This window comes from Lissotriton vulgaris, chromosome 6 (genome assembly GCF_964263255.1).
Source record: "Lissotriton vulgaris chromosome 6, aLisVul1.2, whole genome shotgun sequence".
Taxonomy (NCBI): domain Eukaryota; kingdom Metazoa; phylum Chordata; class Amphibia; order Caudata; family Salamandridae; genus Lissotriton; species Lissotriton vulgaris.
In genome coordinates this window covers 526,671,324-526,694,662 of record NC_141694.1, presented here as the reverse complement: position 1 = coordinate 526,694,662, position 23,339 = coordinate 526,671,324, and the positions used below count along the sequence as shown (strand labels likewise).

At 46.2% G+C, this 23,339-nt stretch overlaps 1 protein-coding gene across 1 annotated transcript in view; it reads right to left on the bottom strand.

Annotated features, from left to right (window-relative positions):
* Positions 1-23,339, bottom strand: part of MEI4 (meiotic double-stranded break formation protein 4) — a 735,767-nt gene that overhangs the window by 424,651 nt on the left and 287,777 nt on the right. The window lies entirely within an intron of this gene.

Sequence of the window (23,339 nt, the reverse complement as noted above, 5' to 3'; positions counted from 1 at the left end):
GTTTCTTCGTTGAATCTCTTCCATCGCAAGGCAACTATGGGGTTCACTGTTACTCCGCTTATTAATGTATACGTCCTTTTTTTTCTTATAAGGTCTCCGTTTTGACAATAGATTGTGTATTGTTTTTTAGAGGCTTTCCAGAATATCATATTGCTTATTTTAACATTTAGCGGGACCAGGTCGCTTTTCAAATATACCTACTCGAGGCTTGTTTGATAACCAGGTATTGGTCTTAAAAATTCTCTTTAGATAATAATATTATAGAAACTCACAGTTATATCTATGTTAAGATATTTGTATCTCTTTTTAATCAATTTACTAGTTGTTTCTTATTCTTTTTTGTAGACATCCGACCTTTTCGTGATATCGTTGATTTTAAATTATTAAGACATCGCTGCACATTCGGTGCACCGCATTTATATCAGGTAATTCCTTATCGTCATTGTGGTTTATCCGTTTTCAATGAACATGTATAATACCACTGAATCAACATCTATTGGGATAGATTAATGTTAGATACTTTGATTTTTATAACCAGTCTCAGTTTATCGGTACGCTAATATCAGTCCAAATTTTGGAGCATGATGATTGCTCACACAGTTACCGAACGGTTTCTTTATGATCTTATTGAAATATTAAAAGTGACTTATTGGTTTCAATTGCATAATTCACAAGTCAAAATCTCGATACATTTCTTTTTAAAAATGGAACTATACAGCTTATACAAACAGCAGCTACCGTGTACATTAATGATGATTAGTGCCCATTATATAGGTCCATAACAATGGTGATACATACATTTATTTCAGCCATTTATCAGAATTAAGAACATCCACCAACTATGGAGTTGTAGGTTTTAATCACTAGGAACTCACTCACATTGAAACAGGATCTGTGAGTGATTGGCTACTTATTGTCTATCTTATTGTTTTTGACTATATAATTTTACAGGCCTTTGCATCTAATAGGCATCTTTCATTAAGGTTCATTTTGGGCACTCAGATACATAGGAAGACCGTCAGATTATGTACATAGATTGTTGTTACTGATACACATTGTGTTTTTTAAGATATATGTAAAAAGAGATACAATTTGTTTAAATCGATGTTTTTCTTGAGAAAACATGTGAAGATACGGTTAACCATTTGTGAAATCTGAGTATGTCCAATTTTTTCTTTTTTCTTTTAAGATAATTGTGTGGCTTTCCTGAAGAAGTTGCCACTTTTAACCCTTTATTTATACAGATCGTTTAAATGTGTTGTGTTACATATTGTGTTTCATTTTTTAAATGTTTTGTATGAATATCATTTGTTTAGATAATATGAGAAGAAATTATTAAAATGGTAACCACTTTGAATATATTTTTTTCTGTCTTTCTTGGTTTTCTTAATGTTATATATACTGTGTATATTTGCTTTATTGACATTGCCTGGGAGTGTTTGTCACTACCATTTAAGTCCCTGTCCTAGTAATTGAACTAGGAACCCATTGTTCAGGGGGTCATTGTTTTTTCTCATTTGTTTTCCCACAGCTTGTCTGTGCAGGGCTGGTCTCATATATCCTGTCATTGTTGATCAAAGGTGCATTTGTAAATCTGAGTGCTCAACCAATATCATCTATTCCTTATTCATTCTTTATTTCTGATTTGCTTTATTCTTCAATATTCTTGCATGTACTGCAAGTGAAGAAAGATCAGATGGCTCAATTGAAAACATTTGGCTTTTCAGTTGAAGAGTTTGCCCTCTTGGTAGGTTCCACTCATTGTTTTAGCAGTAGTTCGAAGAATTGCTTTTCGAACAACGATGATTTGAAAAAATGAATAGACCTTAAAAAGAAGTTAAGACGCATGGAGGCACACAGAGAGTTCATGCTGGACTATTTAAAAGCAGGCATTATTCCAACAGGCCTCCGTGTACGTAACACGCCAGGATTATTTGTTCATCACAAGCTATTTTTGGAAAAATGGAGTATGATCGCTAGTCGATGCTCCGGGGATCTTATGATCCTAATAATTGAGACCTCTAAAAAACTGGCGGCCTCAATACAAACAGAATTAGAGGAACTAGAAGATAAAATTAAAAAAGCTAATAGTGTTGAAGAGGCCATGAAAAAATTGGAAGAGTCCACAAAGAGTTAGAATTCTTTGCCACTTATCTGAATAAACGCAAAAACGATAAATTGATAAAATGACAAAATATACTACTCATTGGAGAACAGTTATCCCTATTTAGGAGAGCACTTCTATCAACAAAACCACTATATGGATGAAAATAGATCTAAACAACACAGGGTAAACACCTTCTCTGACACCTCTGATTCAAAGGGTGAAGGTAGTTCCACATACTTTGAGCCTGAAGGTAATTTTAACTAATTTCAAGCTAAATGTAATGTACAACAGCCTTTTTTAGCCAACCGAGGGACACGCAGGGGACGTCCAAGAGTCAGACTTCAAACTCAGAACAGAGGGAATTTCCAAGCTCAATACCAGCATCAACATCAACAGCTGGATCCCCAATATGTGTTGCAAACACGCAACAAACAATACTGGAAACAGGGGACATAATTCCCATTTTCAACCATTCATATTGTAATTTAGATACTCATACCACCAGTTTGCATTCCAAAGGTTTATCATACATCCCTCATGCATACCCCAACAAATTCGAAATATATCAGGACATTATCTCTTTTTTTCGTACGGTTAGGCTAAAATAAAACTTTGAAGAAGATATAGATCAGGTCTTCCAATCTCAAGTAACAAAACATTTAGCCCTTCCATCCACTTTTTGTCCTTCCCTGGACCAATTGGGACCCGAAGTGGCTGCTTTTGCACTGGTAGTTCTTCAAAGATTAGAAAAAGCCTTTCAATTCATACCCAAACCCTTGTATAATTTAGATAAAGGTGAATACACAGCCCTCCATTCTTTAGCTGACAACAAAAATCTAATAAAAGGATGTGATAAAGGAGGAGGAATAGTGGTCATCGAATACTGATGACTACGTACATAAAATTACCACCATGCGCAATGATCCCACGTTCTATTCTAAAATACAATCTAATCCCTCTACTAAAATATCCCCAAAAATCCAGACCTTGTCCTAACACAGATTAGTTGCAGGTGACATTACTACCAAAGAATATGATTTTTTAAACCACAATCCAGGGAAAACAGCCTTTATTCATGGTATGCACAAAATTCACAAGAATATTCATGATCCACCTTATAGACCTATAGTGTCCACAATTGGTACTATCACTGAACCAGTATCCACATTTATTGATAACTGCTTACGTCCCCATATTCCCAAAATCTCCTATAATAAAGATTCCATGGAGATGATAAACAAAGTAGAGAATATGAATTTCAACCCTAATCAGAGCATTTTGATGACCTTAGACATAGAGTCCTTATATAGCAATATACCGTTAGAGGGAGCTATGTCAGCCACTGATTGGTTCATTGACGCATATAATATATCTTGTTCCAAACCATTCATTTTAGCATGCCTGAATATAGTATTAACCGAAAACATCTTTGAATTTAATGAGACCATGTATCACCAAACCAAAGGCATAAGCATGGGTGCATTAGTGGCGCCCTCCATTGCGAATAAAACCAAATTCATATACGAGATTGCCCCTTTTTTCAAATCCATGTCCCACTGGTCCAGATATATAGATGATATCTTTTTTATCTGGACTGGTGGGAGAGATTCGCTCACAGAAGTTTTGGAATGGCTCAATGTTACAGACTAGAATCTAGAATTTACTGCACACATTGATACTGAGAAAGTAGAGTTTCTTGATATCATAATTAGGCATTCTTTGGGCCACTTGGAAGTAGATCTTTTTGTGTAGCCCACTGTAAGGAATACGCTGTTGCATTTCAATAGTTATCACACCCGCAAACAAAAGCAAAGTATTCCGTTTTCCCAATTTCTAAGAGTGCATAGAAACTGCACTAACTTGAAAGATTTTGATAAACAAGCCTTTACAATAAGGAAGAAGTTTTCAGACAGAGGATACCCTCACCGGTTGGCAAGAGATTCCTACAAACGTGCTAGGTTTTACGACCGGGACCATTTACTGACCCCTAAAGTGAATAATAGTAACATTCCACTGGTATGTGTCACCAGACACTCCACAATGGATACCAAAGTCAAACAGATCATCACTAGTAACTGGCACATACATAATAGCAATCCAGACAGTTGTAAATTGACCAACCTTTATTCGCCCATCGGCGAAAGAGAAATATCAAAGATTTTATTGTTAGGTCACGGTTTACTAACAAGATCAATAGACCTATGTTCATTCAAAAATCCATTAATGGCAATTTGCCTATTAAAGGTACTATGACATGCTCCTCTTTCAAATCTTGTGAGTCCGTCATTAGAGGTGAAACTCTGGTCCACAATGGGGTATCTATTGAAGCTACTGAGATGTGGAACTGTAAAACAAACAATACTGTATATTTCATTTGCTGTCCCTGCAACCTTGGCTATGTAGGTGAGACTTCGAGAGCAATCCAAACCCGTATTACTGAACACTGTTCTGCAGTCAGAACAGCCAAATTTACAGCGCCCTTAGTTAAACATTTCATTGATATGAACAATAAACCAGAAGACATCCATTGGAGAATCTTGGAAAGAATCAGGACTCCCGATAATAAAGGGGGTGTCAAAATACGTAAAAAACAAGAACTTTTTTGGAGTTTTACTCTTAACACTTTCAGGAATGGCCTGAATAGTGAAATACCCTGGGAGAATGTCACAACCTCAGTGGGCATCGCATCTTAAAACAGGATGTTTGGTATACTGAACCGAATACAAGTTATGTAGGCTTTGCATTTTTAACTAATACAAACATTTATGGAGATACTAGTCAAATTTGATATGTTGACATCTTCAGAACATCATTCAATATTAGACATTACCTTTGAATGTAACTCTCATTTAGTTTTGTTGACTTTACAACTCGGACAAGGTTTTTGTATTATCTTCTTAAATCCCTACTTATTATATATCACTCATTATTATAAAATATACATCTGGCTAGTAGGTTTTCAATATAAGGTTATTATCGTAATTGACAGCTATAAAACCAAGCAGTTTGATATCTTCGAAATCTTGTCGTACAGAACAATAAAGTTTCAATGTTTTTACAATATAGTCTGTTCTCTCTGACCATCATCACTTTGGTCACATGACACTTTTTAGAATCACATGATGATCATGTGACCAGCCATAGAATATATAATGTGTAGAATGGCACCAACACATTTGATACTCTTTTCCGAAGGCATCACCGGCAAGCTATCCTTAGCCTGGCCTCCCTGGAGCCTCCTTTTATCAGGTACTTATTAGTTTGTAGTTATAGAGACCTTGCTTTACTCTGAAGCTGCAGTTTTACAAGCTCATAGATATATTTTGTTACATTCCTTTTTAGATAAGTACTTTACTGTGCATGCCTATTGAGCTACATATTTGGAACACTATTGCATATCTAGCGCTTGTTCCAGTTTCTTCGTTGAATCTCTTTCATCGCAAGGTAACTACGGGGTTCACTGTTACTCCGATTATTAATGTATACGTCTTTCTTTCTCTTGTGAGGTCTCAGATTTGACAATAGATTGTGTATTGTTTTTTCAGAGGCTTTCCAGAATATCATATTACAGATTTTGACATTTAGCGGGACCAGGTCGCTTTTCAAATATACCTACACGAGGCTTATTTGATAACCAGGTATTGGTCTTAAAAAATCTCTTTAGAGCATAAGATTATGGAAACACAGTTATATCTATGTTAGGGATATTTTTATATCTTTTTAATCAATTTACATTCAAAAATAGGTGTTTCTTATTTTTTTTGGTAGACATCCGACCTTTTCGTGATATGGTTGATTTTAAAATTAATAAGACATCGCTGCACATTCGGTGCACCGCATTTTTATAGGTAATTCCTTTTCGTCATTGTTATTTATCCGTTTTCAATGAACATGTATAACACCATTGAATAAACATCTATTGGGATAGATTGATGTTAGATACTTTGATTTTTATAACCAGTCTCAGTTTATCTGTCCGCTATTATCAGTCCAAATTTTGGAGCATGATGATTGCTCAGACTGTTACCGAACAGTCTCTTTATGATCTTATTGAATTATTAACATTGACATTGGTTTCAATTGTATAATTCACTTGTCAAAATCTCAATAAATTAATTTTTTTAAATGGAACTATACAGATAGCTTATACAAACAGCAGCTACTGTGTACATTAATGATGATTAGACCCCATTATATAAGTCCATAATAATGGTGATACATACATTTTTCTCAGCCATTTATTAGAATCAAGAACATCCACCAACTATGGCGTTTCAGCTTTTAATCACTAGGAACTAATCACATTGAAACAGGATCTTTGAGTGATTGGATACTTATTCTCTATCTTATTGTTTCTTGACCATATAATTTTACACGCCTTCACATTTAATAGGCCTCTTTTATTAAGGTTAATTTTAGAGCACTCAGATATAGCACCATAGATAAATATAAAATAGTAATGTATGATGCATAGGAAGAGCGTCCAATTATGTACATGGATTGTTGCTACGGATACACATTGTGTTTTTTAGGATATATGTAAAAAGAGATACGAATTGTTTAAATAGATGTTTTTCTTGAAAAAACATGTCAAGATACGGTTAACCATTTGTGAAATCTGAGAATGTTCTCTTTTTTATTTTTAGATAATTGTGTGGCTTTACTGAAGAAGGCGGTGTATACGCCGAAACGCACGTCGAGTTAAAGATATTGCCACTTTTTACCCCTTTATTTATACATATTGATTAAATGTGATGTGTTACATATTGTGTTTGATTTATTAAATGTTTTGTATAAATATCATTTGTTTAGATAATATGAGAAGAAATTATTGAAATGGTAACAACTTTGAATATATGTTTTCGGTCTTCCTTGGTTTTCTTAATGTTATAGATACTGTGTATATTTGCTTTGTTGACATTGCAGAGAAGTTTTTGTCACTACCATTTAAGTCCCTGTCCTAGGAATTGAACTATCCATTGTTCAGGGGTCCTTGTTTTTTCTCATTTATTTACCACTTCAGCCCTATGCAACCAGCTTCCCTGGGATAGGTAACTCTGCTACTACAGTACCCACGGGAGGGGTGGCTCTCCAACCTTCTATGACCCAAAGGATTTCCACTTAATCCACTAGGGAGGGTCCTTATAATGTAAAACTGCAACTGCGACTCTCCCATAGAACTGTACGGCACTCACAGTTGTGTTTCCACACTGCACCTGTCCTCGTGGGGTCCCTACTTACTCACCGTGGGTGGTTTCTTGGGGTCCCGGCGATCAACAACCTCTAGACACTGTATTGACTCAAGTCGCGGTTCTTATACCACTATTTTTGTATATGGTTTGGTTTCCCCATGAAACCCAATGTGTATTAGTGCTACTTATGATCGTTTATGCGCTACAGTATTGTGTGCTTTGTGTTTATCTGTGTGTAGCAGATACTGTGACATATTTAGAGTGTTGTATTAATAAATACATATTTTTATAACTACTGTGTGGTTCTCCTTTCATTTAACAAATACAATAAGGTTGCATTCTGGTAGAACAAGCTGTTTAACACTCCTTCAAGACAATGCCTGAAGGCTGCTCTCCACAGCTCCCACTTGGATAGCTTTCTAAGGTTTCTTTGACCTCTTAAATCACCATAGGAGTTGTTTGGACTGGAGCAGGTGCTGACTTTAAGTAGTGGACATCATATGCCAGGCCAACGTCTGACATCCTGTCTCAGGTAACAACTCAAGAGGGCTGTGGGTACACACCCTGAAGGACATTGAGGGCACTTTAGAAGACCACCTCACAGAACTCTATTGCCCTGCGGCTATCCAGCCAAGAGCAGACCTTTAGAAATTCATGAGAGACCTGCCCATCCCGGTGCTCGACCAGGACGATTTGCTGGACCCTCGATAGGGAGAATAAGGTAGAGGAAATTCAAAAAGGTATCCACCTCCAGAGGTGAAAAAATCCCTGGGCTGAAAAGTCTCCTCTCTGAGTTCTACACATTTGTGGAGAGACTGGTGGCAAGACGATACACAAGATGCTGTGAGCAGCCAGTGGGGAGGAGAGTCTAACTGGGTACCCAAGGAACTGCCACCATAGTCCTGATTCACTAGAAGAGTGAGCCCCTGGACCACTGTGCCTCCTGCAGGCCAATCACTCTACTCAATCCCAAAGTAAAAATCGTGGCCAAAGTCTTAGTCAACCGACTGGCACAGTTCATTGATTAATTGGGGGCCCTTGACCAATCAGGCTTTATGCCCGCACGCTCTACCCATCACAACCTGCAGCAACTCTGACTGCCTGGGCAAGGAGACAGAGCCTGGGCGAGTCAGGGGAACTGATGGGTCTTAATACTAAAAGGGCCTTTGAATAAGTTGAGTGGGTTTTCTTATGGGCAGTTCTGGGCTAGATAGGGTTCAGAAAGTTTGTTTCATGGGTACACCTGTTGTACACAAGGCCAGTGGCTACAGTTTGAGGGTCACTCTCTGATGAATTCAGTCTGTGGTGAGGGACGAGGCAGGGATCCCAGCTCTCTCCGTGTTGTCGCCCTAGCCCTAGAGCCCCTTGCCTGCTGGACACAAGTAAACGCTCAGTTTCAGGGACTATGCAGGGATACAGAGTGGGGGGATGTTATCTCCCTGTACGTGGTTAATGTGTTATACCTGGCTGACCCACTGTGCTCAATTTTAGGGGCCACAAATTTCTGGATTATGAATGGGGGTTATTCAGGGGTCTGCATAAACTTGCAAAAATCAGTTGTGTTTCCACTGACTTACTGGAGCCCTCCCGCCGACTGGTCATGTCCCCTACAATGATCCTTGGAGGGCTTTCGATACTTTCTGGGATGAGTCCTAGATGAACACAAGAGAGATGCAAGGCACTGGTAGACACACCAAATATTGCTTATGGGCAGGACCTCTTTGTACAAGATAATACTCCCTAAGTTTTTCAACTCAAAAACCCACTATTTTAGGTACCTGATGACTTTTTCAGGAATGTGTTTTTGGAGACTTTATCCTTGCGGTAGGATCCCGCGCATTATCTTCCGTCAATGCCCAGAAACCTGTACAGTGCTGCGATCGACCTCCCACCCTTCAATTATATAACTGAGCAGATGCAGCTGCTGATCTAGGACTGGTGTTTGCTCCTCAGCAAGAACCATCCTTGAAGTCTGGCAGACAGTCGATGGGCTCTCATGGATTTCCAGGTTTGCACTGTGATGAAAGCCTGGCATTCCATTGCCACTCTCCCACTGAACTAATGATAAAAATCTGGAAATAGGCCACCGACAAAATGGTTTGAAGATTAGCCTGATGCTGAAGACCCCCATATGGAATTGTGCTGCCTTACGGGAGCTCTGAGTAGATAGAATGCAGGACACAATGGGGCATGATTGGGATATCAAAACTGGGGAAGATCTAGGGACCACAGGGCCACCTCCTCCTTGCAGAATTACATTACCAGTATGAACTGGCACGCTCATTACAAATGTACATGTAAATGTAAATGTACATGTATTTATATCGCACAAATCACTGACCGAGGTCGGTATCTAAGCGCTTGCTTAGGGAACCCATCCTGGTATTACCCTGTGAGATAACCCCGGCAGGGTATCCACAAGGTGAAAGCCAGGCATCCTGCCGCGAGGGGCCGTTGTGGAGATTAAGCAAGCTATTGCCCAGAGTCGCAGGGTGTGAACCCGTGAGTCGAGAAGGCACCAGAGCGAGAATTATCGAGTCTGTGGAATTTTTTAGCCCAAGACCCGCCGAGGCGGGGAATTGAACCCTGGTCCAGGGCCGATCTCTGCTTCCGGGTCTGCCGCCTCTAACACCTGAGCCACACTTCTCCACAACACACATATCTTCCATACACTTCAGGCATACCAAGGCCAGGTAGAGGACAAAGCATCATTTCAGTTCCGACTTTTCTCAGCCCTCCTGCAAAAGTATGATGTATCTCTGACATAGCAGAGACAAATTGTCAGCCCCCTTGGAAACACTAGGAATATGTTGGGAAGAGGAACGGGGTGTCCTGATGGGTGAGGACTGGGGGAAAGCATGTTGCCGACCATGAGGTTGCTATCAAAGCGGGCTTCCATTTGGTGCAACTGAAACATCGAGCCTGTTACACCAGGACAAGGTTGGTCTGCATGGGTAGGGAAGATGATGACAAATGTCTACTAAGGGAAGCTGATACACATCATCGGGGTCTGTCTATTGATACAGATGTTCTGGTCAAAGCTAGATGGTGAGGTATGGAGTAAAGCTTTTGTCCGGTATGGAGAAAACAGTATATGTAACCCTCAAGCTGTGCACCCTGGGGGTTTAGAAGAGCTAGACCCTACCTAAATATGCCCTACTTTCAGTAAAGTGGTCCTTTTCCAGAAGAGACCTACCCCAAAGAGGGAAGAGCGCAAATGGGCCCACTGTCTACCAATAACAAACTGGGATGGATTGGTATAGTCAGGCTGAGCATACAATATATAAAAGCAAAGGCTGTCACAAAAATTTGACAAGATCTTGGGCCCATGGAGGGAATACAGAGACTTTGATTTAACTTTACGACTAATCAGCTCATCTTACATTAGTATAGTTCTCAGATGTACGATGAGTGTGCCATAACAGTGTAAGAAACGGTTGCTGTATGTATTTTGTTGAGGGTACAAAACATTATAAAAAATAAAAAATTAGATTAAAAATGCTGCACTAAGAAAAAGGTACTCAAGCATGGTGGGAGAATAGTACAAGAAGAGAGAGGGAAATCGAGTCAGTTAACTCAGAGTAAGATGGCAAATACAATTGTACCAGGAAATGTAGACTGGTATACCGAGTCTGTGTACTATCTTGGATGTGAATGCATCTGTTTGCATCAAGATCCACTTAAACCACTTCATCCCCTCCCCAATAAGCAGAAAAGATACCATCTGAAAGAGATATAGGAAAAGGGTGCAAAGGCTCTTGGTTTCCATGTACGTTTTTCCCACCTAGAATAGAAGCATAGAGGAGATGCAAATGTCATCTATTGTTCAATGCCAAGTAGTCACCACTCATTCAAGATTCATAAAGTGTCATTTTTTAGTTAAAGAGCTTAATTGAAGCAAATAAGAACATAGGTAAGACATTGCAGCAATAAATGTAGAGGAATGGCAAAAACTAACAAGTAAAATGTATAATAATAAAGAATGAAAACTTAAGATAACTACCATTGTCAAACAATTAAAACCAAAAGATAAAAGCAATAATGAAAGGTTGTACCTTGAAACAAAATAGAATTTTACATGTTTCAGAGTGGAGAGAAAGCTAGAAGAGAAAAGAAGAAGAGGGAAAAGAAAGGAAAAGAAAACTACATCCAGATCAGTCATCATATGTAAAACTATCAAGGTACAACTCTTATATGATTTTCTAAAACAGAATAGTAACCATACACTGATTTATAAGAACATATATAATAGAAAAGAAACAACATATTCATGGTGGTTGAAAAACAAAGGAACTGTCTTTGTTGCGTAAAGCAGATGAGGATAGATAGTTGGTGAGTGAAGACCAGAAGGCTTCCTTTGGAAGACGTTGCTGAGATGTGATAGCAGAAGCTCTATCCAGCCTGTTAGGATACCAGAGTAGGTTCCACCAAGCAGATAAAGAGACCTTAGTGGAATCCTTCCAATTAGATGTAATTATCAGAAAGGCATTGGCAATTAACAGATCCACCAGAAAGCGCACCCTGTGAGCTCCAAACCGATTTTCAGAATTACTTCCCAAGAATATGGAGTAAGTGTCAAAGGGAAAATTAATAGAGCAAATGGAGGAGATTGGTTCACATACCTTGGTCCAAAACAGAGTAATACTGTGGCAAAGAAAAAAGGAGTGTATAAAATGAGCCAGGGGTGATTTTGCATGACCAGCAGTTCAGGGATAGATTGTGACTATACTTGGAAAGAGAGAATGGAGTTAAAAATAACCTCTGATAGAAATAATGGAGAGTCTGAGTAGTGCTGGCTGTGCAGGAAGTATGAGTTTCATGTGTGAATAGGGAGGGTACGTTGCAAACTAGATTCCCATAAAAGATCAACTTTACTCTTGAAGCGATTAGGAGAGGATAAATGAAGATATTTTTAGATATGAGAGGCCCAAAGGGAAAGAGAAGTGGATAGAGGTTCTAAAATGGGGTCTGAAGCAGAAGGAGAAGCTCCGGAGAGGAGGAAACACTGATTAGTTAAAAGGAATCTTAAAGAGTCATACCTAAGAAGTGAGGAGACAGTCAGGCCAAACTTAGGGCCTCAATAGGATGGCGGAGGGAAATGTGTCCCATCCGCCATGGCCGCGGGAAAAATACACCCGACCGCACCGCGGACATTCTGCGGTTCCGATTAGGATAACTCCGACCGCGGCGGACGGATAACATGAAACACCGTCTGCGGCAGACGGAGCACACCAAAGACCGCCGCAAGCGGACGGTACCAAAGAAACACCCTCCGCCGCAGACGAACATGACCGTGGGAACAGGCAAAACCGCCGCCATACCTGCGGAGGCTCCGGCCGCGCGATTAGGATAACACCGTTATTCCAACGGAACTCACCACCTTCCTCTACCACTGCAGAAACAATGCATCGAGAAAACGAGCATGGCTGCGGAAGGACCACACGAACACCATCCCTGCCGTCAAACCGATTACAAAATGGCAGACTGAAGTAAATAGAAAACACACCAAACAGGACACCAACCCACCCGAAACACCCACCCCCAGCAACTACATGCCCCAATGACACCCCCCCCAAGCACCGAAAAATGCACCAACTTCACCACACCCACAGAACACCCGACTGTCAACAACCATTGGGACACAACCACCACACTGAGTATAAAATGGATCCCTCCCACAACCACAATCCTTTGCATCACAGCATAGCTGCAAGCCAGAGGCATAATACCACTAACAGCAGACACACAAAAACACACATACAACCTGCACACAAACACACCCACCACACAAACACCCACAACACCATCCCTACACACCACACACCTGCACATCCCACCCCACACCACCAACACCTTTCACATCACACACCATGGCAACAAAGAAAAATCCGAAATTCACAGACTGAGTTGAAGGTCATGGTGGATGAAATCATCTGTGTCGAACCACAAATCTTCGGTACCCTAGTCCAGCAGACCACCGTGGCAACCAAAAACAACATGTGGGCATGTGGGATAGGATAGTGACCAGAGTCAATGCGTCAGGGACCGTGCCACGCACTAAACAGGATATCCAGAGGCGGTGGCACGACCTAAAGACAAGGGTCAAAGGCATCAGGGCAAAGAACCACCTGCGGGCACACCCCCCCGGAGCCCATACCATATGCAGAATGGGAGGAGGTGGTGCTGGGCATACTGCACCCTGAGAAACTTGAAGGAATTGAAGAGGGACTAGAGGCCGGTAAGTTCAAAACAATGACCACCATCACACTGCCATGGTCTGCCTTGCACAACTGCCAAGATACATCTCCGAGGCTGCAATCCATGCATGTGGGCGACATAGTCACCCAAATGTGAAGTCCTGGGCTCAAATCCACCCACCATGACCAAACACAAATGTTGGCTACTACGTTCCCAGCCTTGCATGTTGTCAAAGCAGCCAGCACTACAACTCCACAGAGGCCCTCATGTCCACAGGGAGGGTGGTGGGGGTTGGGGGGGGGGTGAGAAACCAGCACTATACCTCCGCAGAGGCCCCCATGTCCACAGGGAGGGTGGTGGGGTGTGTGTGATAGGTGGGTGGGTGGGTTCAGAGACCAGCACTACAACTCCACAGAGGCCTCCATGTCCACAGGGAGGGTAGTGGGGGTGGGGGGTGAGAGACCAGCACTACAACTCCACAGAGGCCCCCAGGTCCACAGGGAGGGTGGTGCGGTGTGTGTGATAGGTGGGTGGGTGGGGTGAGAGACCAGCACTACAACTCCACAGAGGCCCCCAGGTCCACAGGGAGGGTGGTGGGGTGTGTGTGATAGATGGGTGGGGGGTGAGAGACCAGCACTACAACTCCACAGGGGCCCCATGTCCACAGGGAGGGTGGTGGGGTATGTGTGTGATAGGTGGGTGGGTGGGGTCAGAGACCAGCACTACAACTCCACAGAGGCCCCCATGTCCACAGGGAGGGTGGTGGGGTGAGAGACCAGCACTACAACTCCACAGATGCCCCCATGTCCACAGGGAGGGTGGTGGGGTGTGTGTGATAGATGGGTGGGGGGTGAGAGACCAGCACTACAATTCCACAGAGGCCCCCCATTTCCACAGGGAGGGTGGTGGTGTGTGTGTGTGTGTGTGATAGGTGGGTGGGTGGGGTCAGAGACCAGCACTACAACTCCACAGAGGCCCCCATGTCCACAGGGAGGGTGGTGGGGTGTGTGTGATAGATGGGTGAGGGGTGAGAGACCAGCACTACAACTCCACAGGGGCCCCTATGTCCACAGGGAGGGTGGTGGGGTATGTGTGTGATAGGTGGGTGGGTGGGGTCAGAGACCAGCACTACAACTCCACAGAGGCCCCAATGTCCACAGGGAGGATGGGGAGGGTTGGGGGTGAGAGACCAGCACTACAACTCCACAGATGCCCCCATGTCCACAGGGAGGGTGGTGGGGTGTGTGTGATAGGTGGGTGGGTGGGGTGAGAGACCAGCACTACAACTCCACAGATGCCCCCATGTCCGCAGGGAGGGTGGTGGGGTGTGTGTGATAGGTGGGTGGGTGGGGTCAGAGACCAGCACAACAACTCCACAGAGGATCCCATGTCCACAAGGAGGGTGGTGGGGGTTGGGTGGGGGGTCAGAGACCAGCACTACAACTCCAAAGAGCCCCCCATGTCCACAGGGAGGGTGGTGGTGTGTGTGTGTGAGATAGGTGGGTGGGGGGTGGGGTGGGAGACCAGCACTACAACTCCACAGAGGCCCCCATGTCCACAGGGAGGGTGGTAGGGTGTGTATGATAGGTGGGTGGGGGGGGATGAGAGACCAGCACTACAACTCCACAGAGGCCCCCACTTGTCATCCCAGGGCAAGATTGAGTCATCATACCATTTGCTGCAAAATGCATCTCCTCCTGCAAACTGTCATGTACATAGACATCTTCACAGGGGGAACATCCAATAGCAGGACAGGACCACACATATCCAAGTTTTGCCTTCCCACCTCCACGCCACCATAATGGCCTGTACTGTCAACCACAACAACATGATGACAACAACCACCATGCAATGATTACATAGTGATTTGGAAAGTTGCTACCAAAAACATGTCATGTCCACAACATTGATTCTGAAAATCTTATCCCTCAGGTGATCGCAACTTGACCGGCGAAAGCAGCATCCGCCAGCAACAGTCGCCCCCCTCACAGCACGAACTCTCTGGGGACGATCCTATTAACAGCTCGGGTGCAGAGGAAGATGCGGCCCCAAGCAGACTCCCAGGGCCATCAGGCTCCCAGAAAATCCCTGCCTCCACCACTTTGGCCTGTGCCACTACACGAACACCTGCCATTGTGAGCTGTGCAAAGACCACCACCACCACCACTACTCCTGCCTGTGCCACCCTGCCTGACCCATCGCCTGATAATGGCCCATCGACATCCCAGGCAAGCAGGGAGAGTGGAGGGGAGAGGACACAGGTGAGGCCACAGCTCAGAACCAGGAGTGCAGTTGTCCGGCATGGTGGTGAAGGACACCCACCCCATCCTGGCGCCGAAACCCTGGAAGCCATCGCCAGAGTCCATGCCTCCTATGAGCGGTCGCAGGCACAGTCCGATCGGGCTCACCAAGACTCGCAAGAGAGCAGCCAGCTGCTGCGGCCCATTGACACTCGCATTGGCCAAATTATGGACCTCATGGGTCAGCAAACTGCTCTGTGGAGGGATTGGTTATCCCGCGCAACACCCCCCCCTCACCCAAGTGCCCAGCGGGACAGGTCACCAACACCACCGCCACCCACACCTGAACCCACGGACATGGAGGTGGCCCCTGACCAACCTGCCCCCACAGCTGTCTCCGCTCCGGCTCCAAGACGGTGGGGCCGCCCAAGGCAGGATGCTGCTGAGAGCAGTGGAAATGCCTCATCTACCCGCTCTAAGAGGGGCCGCAAATGACTTCACCCATCCTTGAGCCTGCCATTCACCCTGTCAACTATCCTGTCCCACAATGCCAAGCATTGGCACACGTCTGTTGGACTAGGTGGAATTCACACAATGTGGTGTCAACACGGTGTTTTCATCTGCCATGAACTTCAACTCTCACTTTCCCCACAACACCTAATTGTAAATATGCTCCAACATCAATTCACAACCTGGTAATAAGCACAACGTAAACACTCAATGCTGTGTGACCTCCATATCTTAATCACATGATTGTCTTAGGAATTTTCATGACCAGGTGCAGGTATCAATGTACTGGAGAATCATGCCTTTCTGGGAGTGACCTAGGGATAATGAGAGAACAACAAACACAGGTCAGGAAAGTGATTCACATCCATCACAACACACTGTACTGCCACATCCCACAAACCACATTCAACACCAATTAGGTGGATCACAGGACACACATCAGAGAGCTTTGCATGTACACCATCTACCACACACATTTGTAAACAGCACTTTCCAGAACAGGCAGCATACACACACCACATCCACACTCCACCAGCAAACATACATCACGCATTGTCTAGCTGCACAAGAGGTAGTTACTCACATTCAAGGAAAATAGCGATCAATGAGCTGACGCCTCTGGTCCACACCTTCTTCCTCACCACTATCCTCATCAGTGGACATGGGTGGGATGGGATGCGGAGCAACCTGTTGGTCTTCAGGGTCCATGATTAGTTCAATGTTATTGCGCAATGCCAGGTTGTGGAGCATGCAGCATGCAATCACGATCTTGCAAACTTTGCCCAGTGAGTATGGCAGGGCCCCTCCGGTTTTATCCAGGCAGCGAAACCTAGACGTAAGCAGTCCAAAAGTACGTTCCACCACTAGACGTGTCCTCCCATGTGCATCATTGGAACGCATTTCACCAGGGGTAGTAGGATTTCGTATGGGGCTCAGCAGCCATGGTCGGTTTGGGTACACAGTCACCTTGGTGGGGGGGAAGAAAGACACAAATATAATTACCAGGATTGGTAGGAACAGCATGCCACACATACAACACAATTGTCCTCACAGCATACTCACCTACAAGCCACGCACATTCTGGACTCGGATTAGCCATCAGTCGGGGGACAATGCTGCTCCGCAGGATGTGGTAGTCCTGTGTGGAGCCTGGAAATCTGGCACACACATGGGAGATTATGTTGTCAGCCAGGCACACCACTTGCACGTTGATCGAATGGTAGTGCTTTCGTTTGCGATATACAGGCTCACTTGCCTGGGGAGGAATGAGAGCAATATGGGTTCCATCAATGGAACCCACTACGTGTTGTATATGGGCCAGGGCATAGAAGTCCCCTTTGACTGCTGGCAACTCTGCTGGGCGTGGAAAATGGATGTAATCATCCTTGTAAAGCATCACGGCATTCAGAACATCCCGCAGTACCATGCTGAACATGGATTGTGACATCCCCCCGGCATGTCTAACTGTACGGGAAAGTGCCAGTTGCAAAAAAGTGAAGTGCCGCCATCACTTTAGCTGTGGGTGCAATGGCACCTTGATAAGTTCTGCGTGGCTGCAGATGAGGTGACTATTGGGCTACAAGCTCAAGCAATCTACGTCGATCAAGCCGGAATTTTCGGATCACCTCCTCGTCAACCATGTTCTCCAGCACAGTGTATGGGCGATGCACATTTGGAGCCCTCCTGTGTGGGAGTAGATGGGAGCAGATGTCAATTGACCAACAACGCATAGCTGTGCCACACTATCACATGTTGACCAACACAATGCAAAAAAGACATGTTGCAGACAAGGATTACATGTGCGACGTGACAAATATTCAATGCAATACTGATAACTACACACACAATGTTCACGCACAAACAACATTTCTGCAAACATGTACAATGTAACGTGAACACATGTAGAAAGAAGTGCAAACAACACATGACTGAGGGCCCAAATGTGGACAAGCGTCACCACAGACACACATGCACGTGCACACACAACACAAACATGTAACACACCCTCCTTGTCTTCATGCACCCATAACCACACCCACAATGATGGGCATCCTCCATTACATGCATGGGCACCCAACAGGCAACACACATACGCATATACAGAATGCATGTATACCCCCATCGTTGTTACTTGCACACACAAACCACACATTCACAACAGCTTATGAACGTGGTCACACACCCTTGATGTACTGTGTAGATGTGTACAAATGGAAACGTGTGTCCGCAAAACCAAGACATCAACACGTCGCCATGCACATCTGACGCAACTTGGGTGAACATCAATAGCCTTTCTTGACCACTGGCAAGGTCAATAGTATGAGCACACATGCCAAATATGGACATGAAAGACACACGTGGCCACAGGCCATTGTCTTGACATCATAATTCTTGCAGCATTCTGGACATGTCCTAACACACATGTACGACTATCAGCATTACATGTGCGCGGACACATGCAGTGTGTGTGCATACGCAATGTGTGGGCGCCTTCAACCTACACAGAAGGTGATCCTTCATCCTGCTATTGTGCATGACATATGCTGTATGGTCAAGGACCATCACAGTCCCACCAAGCAAAACGCATGTGCGTACTACCGCGATGGTGCATCATTTGAAAATCATCACTCAGTGGCGTCGCTATGGCGGTGCACGCTTTCCGCGGGGGCGGTGCAGGCTAACACATACTTTTGAATATGAAAATGGAGATGGCAGTTGATACCCCACCTAACCGTCACATTGCAGAACCCACTGCAGACCGCCGGTCTTGGCCGGTCACACACCGCCGGTCTTGGCCAGTCACACACCGCCGGTCTTGGCCAGTCACACACCGCCGGTCTTGGCCAGTCACACACCGCCGGTCTTGGCCAGTCACACACCGCCGGTCTTGGCCAGTCACACACCGCCGGTCTTGGCCAGTCACACACCGCCGGTCTTGGCCAGTCACACACCGCCGGTCTTGGCCAGTCACACACCGCCGGTCTTGGCCAGTCACACACCGCCGGTCTTGGCCAGTCACACACCGCCGGTCTTGGCCAGTCACACACCGCCGGTCTTGGCCAGTCACACACCGCCGGTCTTGGCCAGTCACACACCGCCGGTCTTGGCCAGTCACACACCGCCGGTCTTGGCCAGTCACACACCGCCGGTCTTGGCCAGTCACACACCGCCGGTCTTGGCCAGTCACACACCGCCGGTCTTGGCCAGTCACACACCGCCGGTCTTGGCCAGTCACACACCGCCGGTCTTGGCCAGTCACACACCGCCGGTCTTGGCCGGTCACACACAGACGGTCTTGGCCGGTCACCCACCCGTGGGTGCTGGCCGTGGGTGACCGGCCAAGACCGGCGGTGGTTGACCGGCCAAGACCGGCGGTGGGTGACCGCCCAGGACCGGAGGTGGTGCGACCGGCCAGGGCCATCCATGCCATGGTGTCCTCAATGCACAGGCCGCTCGCCCACGGCCAAGACCGGCGGTGTGTGACCTGCCAAGACCGGCGGTGGGTGACCGACCGAGACCAGCGGTGTGTGACCGGCCAAGACAAGCGGTGTGTGACCGGCCAAGACAAGCGGTGTGTGACCGGCCAAGACAGGCGGTGTGTGACCGGCCAAGACAGGCGGTGTGTGACCGGCCAAGACAGGCGGTGTGTGACCGGCTAAGATCGGCGGTGTGTGACCGGCCAAGACAGGCGGTGTGTGACCGGCTAAGATCGGCGGTGTGTGACCGGCCAAGACCGGCGGTGTGTGACCGGCTAAGACCGGCAGTGTGTGACCGGCCAAGACCGGTGGTGTTTGACCAGCCAAGACCGGCGGTGTGTGACCGCCCAAGACCGGCGGTGTGTGACCAGCCAAGATCGGCGGTGTGTGACCCGCCAAGACCGGCGGTCTGCAGTGGGTTCTGCAATGTGACTGTAAGGGGGGGCATTGACTGACATATCAAATTTCAAAATCAAAAGTATGTGTTTGCGTACACCGCCCCCGCGGAATGCGTGCACCGCCATAGCGACGCCAGTGATTGTATTGTTTTCAAATGATGCACCGTCGCAGAAGAGCGCACATGCGGTTGCCGATGTGTGACCGTGACGGTCCGTGCACATGTAGCCAATGGAAACAGGTAAAGCGGGGCGCGTATGCGCGTTCAAAAATAGCGGAAGCCGTGCACCGCCACACCAGAGCCAGTTATTGGCTCTTTTTGAATGAGGCATCCAGGGTAAACCAATTGCTGCAGACGTGCGCCACTGATATGAGCTCAGGGCCCTATATATGTGTGAATTTGTGCAGCACACATTCACTGCTTTCATCCACTGCTGCCTGCGACCATCACCTCAACCTGCTGCTGCTGAGCTGACCAACAACTGCTGCCTGCGACCATTACCTCGACCTGCTGCTGCTGAGCTGACCAACAACTGCTGCTGTAGTGCCACAGTCCTGGACCTTGCCATGCATGCGGAGAGTGTGAGAGATCCGGTCTCGTCCCTTCGCCGCAGCGGAGCTGGATGTTCTTGTGGACGGTGTGCACAGCCACTATGAACATCTCTACAGTGCACCCGGACAGGTGGTAAGTGCAGTGTGGAACATGTTGGTGGGCGTGAGGTGGTCACTGACTCCTGGCTTCTGCAAGCTTGGCGGTGTGCCGTGGGACCTTCACATGTGTTGTACTGAGCATGGCTGCATGTAGATACGGGTTTCTACGATGTTTGTGAAAGTCAAACTGCTCACTAACGTTCCCCTCTTGTCTCCCATCATGGTAGGTCAAGCTGCACCTTCGCAAGGCCGTGTGTAGGACCATAGCACGTTATGTACGGGCAGTGGGTGTGTGCAAATAGACGACACACACACTGCCACAAGCGCTGGGACGACATATCCAGGCTAAACAAGAATGTCGCGGAGATGACACTGGGGATGATTCCAAGATCAACACGTCTGGCCCGACGCACCATGACCCCTCTAATGCACCGTATCATTGCTGTGACGCATCCTGACCTGTCCGCCCGGCTGAGAGGGGATCAACAGCAAACTAGCGGTAAGGAGACTGTATGTGTCTGTGACTTGTGAGTGCATGCATGTATTGGTGCCCAGACACAGTAGTGACATCCGTGGTGCATTTGTTTTGCTGCAATTGCAGGTTGGTGTCATTAGCGGAGTGAGCGGTAGCATCCATGTCCGCCAGGTGGACAGGCCACTTGCTTTGTAGTTGAGGGTTCCAGGACATGCGGTTGAGGTCTGTGGTCCCATGGCATGACGTGTGGTGGTCTACAAGCACTTGCCCTGTTCGTATGATGTACATGTGTCACAGCCACCACCGGTTCTTTGATATGAGGATGTCTGGTAGGGGTGGGTCGTGTGCAGGATGGGTGCTACATGTTATTAGTCTGTACTGAAATTTGTGATTTAGTGACCTTCAGTACGTGAGTGTGGCACTTAGTTGAACCTCTTTTCTCTGTTTCAGCTTTGGCAGAGGCCACTGACCCACATACGACGGAGATGAGTGGTGGCAATGCATCCGGATCCGAGATCACACACACGCAGACTGACACTGAAGAGGGCAGCCCCGGAGAGGGGGACAGAACCGTCCCTGAGGACTCACATGTGGAAACACCATCGTCCTCAACTTCACACAGTGTTGGTGAGTCAGCACTGTTGTCACAGACAGGAAGTGGGCAATCAACACCTTCAGTCGGTACACAGCACACAGGGCCCACACTGCCACCAACTGCAACAGATGTCTATCTGTCAGATGACTCAATGAGGACGGTGGTGCACGCCCTCATCACGTCACATCTGGACTATTCCAACAGTCTGTATGTAGGGGCGCCTGCATACTTATGCCATCGACTACAAATTGTCCAAAACGCGGCGGCAAGCCTGATTTGTCATGTCCCCTATCGGCACTCCATCTCCCCGTATCTGAAGAAATTACACTGGCTCCGAATCTCTCATCGAATACAGTTCAAAGCCCTAATCCTGGCCTTCAGAGCACTCAATGACCTCGGGCCAGGCTATCTTAGAGCCAGATTGAAGCAGGTCCAATCGGTCCGCTCTCTGAGATCCAACCACCTCCGTCTGTTGCTACCTCCCCGTTTTCATCGTTCGAGAAGAGGTGGCAGAGCGTTTGCTGTGGTTACGGACAAACTATGGAACACCTTACTGCTTAGCCTTAGACTCACTGAATCAGAAACCCTCTTCAGATCCAAACTAAAAACTTACCTTTTCCCACGCTGCTAGTCGTCTAATCCTCTGCTGTTCCTGTCCATAGCGCCGGGACACCCCCGGAGGGGGTAGCTGTGCGCTTTACCAAATTCCATAATAATAATAATACTGCTCTTGCTCGGCTGCGGGGATGGCTGCGCAGCTCCACGCCTCCGTGTAGCCTCCTGTGACCCGTGATCTGTGACCCCGTCCCCTGGAATGGCGAACGGTGAAACGCTGACTGAGACACAGCAGCCGCGGCAGGGATCTGCTGCTGTTCTTGCCCCGTAGCAGACTTTGCTTTCACGGACTTTGGCAGTGGGGTTGAAGCGCTTTGTGTTCAGGCAGTACGAAGCCGAGAGCGTTTGTTATAAGCTACTGCCACGGATTGCTTTGTCTGCGCAGTTCAACGTTCGGCGTTCAGCTCCCTGAGTCCCGATGTCCGACATCTCAGCTTGCCGCGGATGCAGCTTCTTTCCTGGTTTCATGCTTGAGCCCGGAGTTAAAGGTGTTCAGCTCCTTGTTTCCAGAGCTTCGTCAGTTCTCCCCAGGATATCTGGGGTGATACCTGCCGATTCTCCTCTGTTCTGTTCTCGGAGTCTTGAATTGGATGCTGGGATTGCAGCTGCAGCTACCGGTTGATCTGTTCAGGTGGTGGTTCTGGAAATAGCGCGGGGAATCCTGAAATTCCCTGCTGCAGTGGCGAGATAAGAAGTTTTGAGCCTACATCACCGTGTTTCACTGTGAGTAACGCCTGGCGTAAAGGGGACTAACAGAAAGGAAGATTTTAAGGGGGCTGAATTTCACCAATTCTGTACGCAAAAATGGGCAAACCTCAAATGGGAGGGTGAGGAGGTTAATAAGACCAGCAAAATCGAATTGGCTGCCCGCCAGAAAGCAAGAA